The sequence below is a fragment of the Eleutherodactylus coqui genome, chromosome 8, assembly GCF_035609145.1.
Source record: "Eleutherodactylus coqui strain aEleCoq1 chromosome 8, aEleCoq1.hap1, whole genome shotgun sequence".
Taxonomy (NCBI): Eukaryota; Metazoa; Chordata; class Amphibia; order Anura; family Eleutherodactylidae; genus Eleutherodactylus; species Eleutherodactylus coqui.
Genome location: NC_089844.1, coordinates 196,663,274 through 196,669,273, shown reverse-complemented (window position 1 = coordinate 196,669,273; position 6,000 = coordinate 196,663,274). Strand labels below are relative to the sequence as shown.

The following is a 6,000-nucleotide window of genomic DNA, read 5'->3' as shown; positions in this document are numbered from 1 at the left end:
CACTGCGAAACTAGAACTTGCAACCAAGATTAACATTATTACTGATTCAAAGTAGAAGAACTTAAAAAATTGTATCCTTTCCAGAAATATGTAAGCGATGTCTGATAACAGAGAGCAATAGCTTGTATTCAGATATAGGGATTGTGGGTGTACTGGCCCTTTAAGCAGTCTCATGTGATATAGCGAGTCCACAGGGCACGGGGTAAAGTACCTCCAAGAACGAGAAGCTTTCATTTTCACTTTCCTTTAATAAAAGAGGAGGAGGAAGAGCAGGAAGTCTGTGAAGCAGCAGAGCGGGCAGGTATCACCGGGCAGGGGACGGTTACCAATGTGGGATGATACTCCACTGCAGTAGCTGACAGATATTATGAGGTTCTGCAGCAGCTGAGGTGTATTATGAGGTTCTGCAGCAGCTGAGGTGTGTATTATGAGCCTCTGCAGCAGCTGAGGTGTGTATTGTGAGGTTCTGCAGCAGCTGAGGTATGTATTATGAGGCTCTGCAGCAGTTGAGGTGTGTATTATGAGGTTCTGCAGCAGTTGAGGTGTGTATTATGAGGTTCTGCAGCAGCTGAGGTATGTATTGTTAGGTTCTGCAGCAGCTGAGGTGTGTATTGTGAGGTTCTGCAGCAGATGAGCTGTGTATTATGAGGGTCTGCAGGAGCTGAGGTGTGTATTGTGAGGTTCTGCAGCAGCTGAGGTGTGTATTATGAGGTTCTGCAGCAGCTGAGGTGTGTATTATGAGGCTTTGCAGCAGCTGAGGTGTGTACTGTGAGGTTTTGCAGCAATGTGGACTTGTATTGAAAGGTTCTGCAGCCGCTGAGATGTGTATTATGAGGCTCTGCAGCAGTTGAGGTATGTATTATGAGGCTCTGCAGCAGTTGAGGTATGTATTATGAGGCTCTGCAGCAGTTGAGGTATGTATTATGAGGTTCTGCAGTAGCTCAGGTGTGTATTATGAGGTTCGGCAGCAGCTGGGATGTGTATTATGAGGCTCTGCGGCAGCTGAGGTATGTATTATGAGGTTCTGCAGCAGTTGAGGTGTGTATTATGAAGTTCTGCAGCAGCTGAGGTATGTATTGTTAGGTTCTGCAGCAGCTGAGGTGTGTATTGTGAGGTTCTGCAGCAGATGAGGTGTGTATTATGAAGTTCTGCAGCAGCTGAGGTATGTATTGTTAGGTTCTGCAGAAGCTGAGGTATGTATTGTTAGGTTCTGCAGCAGCTGAGGTGTGTATTATGAGGCTCTGCAGCAGTTGAGGTGTGTATTATGAGGTTCTGCAGCAGTTGAGGTGTGTATTATGAAGTTCTGCAGCAGCTGAGGTATGTATTGTTAGGTTCTGCAGCAGCTGAGGTGTGTATTGTGAGGTTCTGCAGCAGATGAGGTGTGTATTATGAAGTTCTGCAGCAGCTGAGATGTGTATTATAAGGTCTTGCAGCAGCTTAAGTGTGTATTATGAGGCTCTGCAGCAGCTGAGGTGTGTATTGTGAGGCTCTACAGCAGCTTAAGTGTGTATTATGAGGCTCTGCAGCAGTTGAGGTGTGTATTATGAGGTTCTGCAGCAGCTGAGGTGTGTATTATGAGGGTCTGCAGCAGTTGAGGTGTGTATTATGAGGTTCTGCAGCAGCTGAGGTATGTATTATGAGGCTCTGCGGCAGTTGAGGTGTGTATTAGGAGGTTTTGCAGCAGCTGAGATGTGTATTATGAGGCTCTGCGGCAGTTGAGGTGTGTATTATGAGGTTCTGCAGCAGTTGAGGTGTGTATTATGAGGTTCTGCAGCAGTTGAGGTGTGTATTATGAGGTTCTGCAGCAGCTGAGGTATATATTGTTAGGTTCTGCAGCAGCTGAGATGTGTATTATGAGGCTCTGCAGCAGTCGAGGTGTGTATTATGAGGCTCTGCAGCAGTTGAGGTGTGTATTATGAGGTTCTGCAGCAGCTGAGGTGTGTATTATGAGGGTCTGCAGCAGTTGAGGTGTGTATTATGAGGTTCTGCAGTAGCTGAGGTGTGTATTATGAGGTTCTGCAGCAGCTGAGATGTGTATTATGAGGCTCTGCGGCAGCTGAGGTATGTATTATGAGGTTCTGCAGCAGTTGAGGTGTGTATTATGAGGTTCTGCAGCAGCTGAGGTATGTATTGTTAGGTTCTGCAGCAGCTGAGGTGTGTATTATGAGGGTCTGCAGCAGCTGAGGTGTGTATTGTGAGGTTCTGCAGCATCTGAGATGTGTATTATGAGGTTTTGCAGCAATGTGGACCTGTATTGTGAGGTTCTGCGGCAGCTGAGTTGAATAATAAGGTTTTGCAGCAGCTGAGATGTGTATTATAAGGTCTTGCAGCAGCTTAAGTGTGTATTATGAGGCTCTGCAGCAGCTTAAGTGTGTATTATGAGGCTCTGCAGCAGCTGAGGTGTGTATTATGAGGGTCTGCAGTAGCTGAGGTGTGTATTATGAGGTTCTTCAGCAGCTTAAGTGTGTATTATGAGGCTCTGCAGCAGCTGAGGTATGTATTATGAGGCTCTGCAGCAGTCGAGGTGTGTATTATGAGGCTCTGCAGCAGCTGAGGTGTGTATTGTGAGGTTCTGCAGCAGTTGAGGTGTGTATTATGAGGGTCTGCAGCAGTTGAGGTGTGTATTATGAGGGTCTGCAGCAGCTGAGGTGTGTATTATGAGGGTCTGCAGCAGTTGAGGTGTGTATTATGAGGTTCTGCAGCAGTTGAGGTGTGTATTATGAGGTTCTGCAGCAGCTGAGGTGTGTATTATGAGGCTCTGCAGCAGTTGAGGTGTGTATTATGAGGGTCTGCAGCAGTTGAGGTATGTATTATGAGGTTCTGCAGCAGCTGAGATGTGTATTATGAGGCTCTGCAGCAGTTGAGGTGTGTATTATGAGAGTCTGCAGCAGCTGAGATGTGTATTATGAGGTTCTGCAGCAGCTGAGGTGTGTATTATGAGGCTCTGCAGCAGATGTGGTGTGTATTGTAAGGTTCTGCAGCAGCTGAGATGTGTATTATGAGGCTCTGCAGCAGTTGATGTGTGTATTATGAGGTTCTGCAGTAGCTCAGGTGTGTATTATGAGGTTCGGCAGCAGCTGATATGTGTATTATGAGGCTCTGCAGCAGCTGAGGTATGTATTATGAGGCTCTGCAGCAGTTGAGGTGTGTATTATGAGGTTCTGCAGCAGTTGAGGCATGTATTATGAGGTTCTGCAGTAGCTGAGGTGTGTATTGTGAGGTTCTGCAGCATCTGAGATGTGTATTATGAGGTTTTGCAGCAATGTGGACCTGTGTTATGAGGTTCTGCAGCAGCTGAGTTGAATAATAAGGTTCTGCAGCAGTTGAGGTATTTATTATGAGGTTCTGCAGCAGCTGAGATGTGTATTATAAGGTCTTGCAGCAGCTTAAGTGTGTATTATGAGGTTCTGCAGCAGCTGATATGTGTATTATGAGGTCTTGCAGCTGCTTAAGTGTGTATTATGAGGCTCTGCAGCAGTTGAGGTGTGTATTATGAGGGTCTGCAGCAGTTGAGGTGTGTATTATGAGGTTCTGCAGTAGCTGAGGTGTGTATTATGAGGTTCTGCAGCAGCTGAGATGTGTATTATGAGGCTCTGCAGCAGTTGAGGTGTATATTATGAGGTTCTGCAGCAGCTGAGATGTGTACTGTGAGGTTTTGCAGCAATGTGGACTTGTATTGTAAGGTTCTGCAGCAGCTGAGATGTGTATTATGAGGCTCTGTAGCAGTTGAGGTGTGCATTATGAGGTTCTGCAGCAGCTGAGGTGTGTATTATGAGGTTCTGCAGTAGCTCAGGTGTGTATTATGAGGTTCTGCAGCAGCTGAGATGTGTATTATGAGGCTCTGCAGCAGCTGAGGTGTGTATTATGAGGTTCTGCAGCAGCTGAGCTGTGTATTATGAGGTTCTGCAGCAGCTGAGATGTGTATTATAAGGTTCTGCAGCAGCTGAGGTGTGTATTATGAGGCTTTACAGCAGCTGAGATGTGTACTGTGAGGTGTTGCAGCAATGTGGACTTGTATTGTAAGGTTCTGCAGCAGCTGAGGTGTATTATGAGGTTCTGCAGCAGTTGAGGTGTGTATTATGAGGCTCTGCAACAGCTGAGGCATGTATTATGTGGTTATGCAGCAGCTGAGGTATATTATGATGTTCTGCAGCAGCTGAGATGTGTATTGTGAGGTACTGCAGCAACAAGGACTTGTATTGTGAGTTTCTGTAGCAGCTGAGGTGTGTATTATGAGGTTCTGCAGCAGCTGAGGTGTGTATAATGAGGCTTTGCAGCAGCTGACGTGTGTATTATGAGGTTCTGCAGCATCTGAGATGTGTATTATGAGGTTTTGCAGCAGCTGAGGTGTATTGTGAGTTTCTGCAGCACCTGAGGTGTATTGTGAGGTTCTGCAGCAGCTGAGGTATGTAATATGAGGTTCTGCAGCAGCTTAAGTGTGTATTATGAGGCTCTGCAGCAGTTGAGGTGTGTATTATGAGGCTCTGCAGCAGCTGAGGTGTGTATTATGAGGTCTTGCAGCAGCTGAGGTATGTATTATGAGGCTCTGCAGCAGTTGAGGTGTGTATTATGAGGCTCTGCAGCAGCTGAGGTATGTATTATGAGGTTCTGCAGCAGCTGAGGTGTGTATTATGAGGTCTTGCAGCAGCTTAAGTGTGTATTATGAGGCTCTGCAGCAGTTGAGCTGTGTATTATGAGGTTCTGCAGCAGCTGCAGTGTGTATTTTGAGGCTCTGCAGCAGTTGATGTGTGTATTATGAGGCTCTGCAGCAGCTGAGGTATGTATTATGAGGCTCTGCAGCAGTTGAGGTGTGTATTATGAGGCTCTGCAGCAGTTGAGGTGTGTATTATGAGGCTCTGCAGCAGCTGAGGTATGTATTATGAGGCTCTGCAGCAGTTGAGGTGTGTATTATGAGGCTCTGCAGCAGTTGAGGTGTGTATTATGAGGCTCTGCAGCAGATGTGGTGTGTATTGTGAGGTTCTGCAGCAGCTGAGGTGTGTATTATGAGGCTCTGCAGCAGTTGAGGTGTGTATTATGAGGCTCTGCAGCAGCTGAGGTATGTATTATGAGGCTCTGCAGCAGTTGAGGTGTGTATTATGAGGCTCTGCAGCAGTTGAGGTGTGTATTATGAGGTTCTGCAGCAGCTGAGGTGTATTATGAGGTTCTGCAGCAGTTGAGGTGTGTATTATGAGGCTCTGCAACAGCTGAGGCATGTATTATGTGGTTATGCAGCAGCTGAGGTATATTATGATGTTCTGCAGCAGCTGAGATGTGTATTGTGAGGTACTGCAGCAACAAGGACTTGTATTGTGAGTTTCTGCAGCAGCTGAGGTGTGTATTATGAGGTTCTGCAGCAGCTGAGGTGTGTATAATGAGGCTTTGCAGCAGCTGACGTGTGTATTATGAGGTTCTGCAGCATCTGAGATGTGTATTGTGAGGTTTTGCAGCAGCTGAGGTGTATTGTGAGTTTCTGCAGCACCTGAGGTGTATTGTGAGGTTCTGCAGCAGCTGAGGTATGTAATATGAGGTTCTGCAGCAGCTTAAGTGTGTATTATGAGGCTCTGCAGCAGTTGAGGTGTGTATTATGAGGCTCTGCAGCAGCTGAGGTGTGTATTATGAGGTCTTGCAGCAGCTGAGGTATGTATTATGAGGCTCTGCAGCAGTTGAGGTGTGTATTATGAGGCTCTGCAGCAGCTGAGGTGTGTATTATGAGGTCTTGCAGCAGCTGAGGTATGTATTATGAGGCTCTGCAGCAGTTGAGGTGTGTATTATGAGGTTCTGCAGCAGTTGAGGTGTGTATTATGAGGTTCTGCAGCAGTTGAGGTGTGTATTATGAGGTTCTGCAGCAGCTGAGGTATATATTGTTAGGTTCTGCAGCAGCTGAGATGTGTATTATGAGGCTCTGCAGCAGTTGAGGTGTGTATTATGAGGCTCTGCAGCAGTTGAGGTGTGTATTATGAGGCTCTGCAGCAGTTGAGGTGTGTATTATGAGGCTCTGCA

At 46.5% G+C, this 6,000-nt stretch overlaps 1 protein-coding gene across 1 annotated transcript in view; it reads left to right on the top strand.

Annotated features, from left to right (window-relative positions):
* Positions 1-278: 278 nt before the first annotated feature.
* Positions 279-6,000, top strand: part of LOC136577726 (uncharacterized) — a 33,113-nt gene continuing 27,391 nt past the window's right edge. Inside the window, exon 1 of the mRNA XM_066577650.1 lies at positions 279-301. The gene's annotated coding sequence lies outside the window, so the exon portion shown is untranslated. The remainder of the gene's footprint in view (positions 302-6,000) is intronic.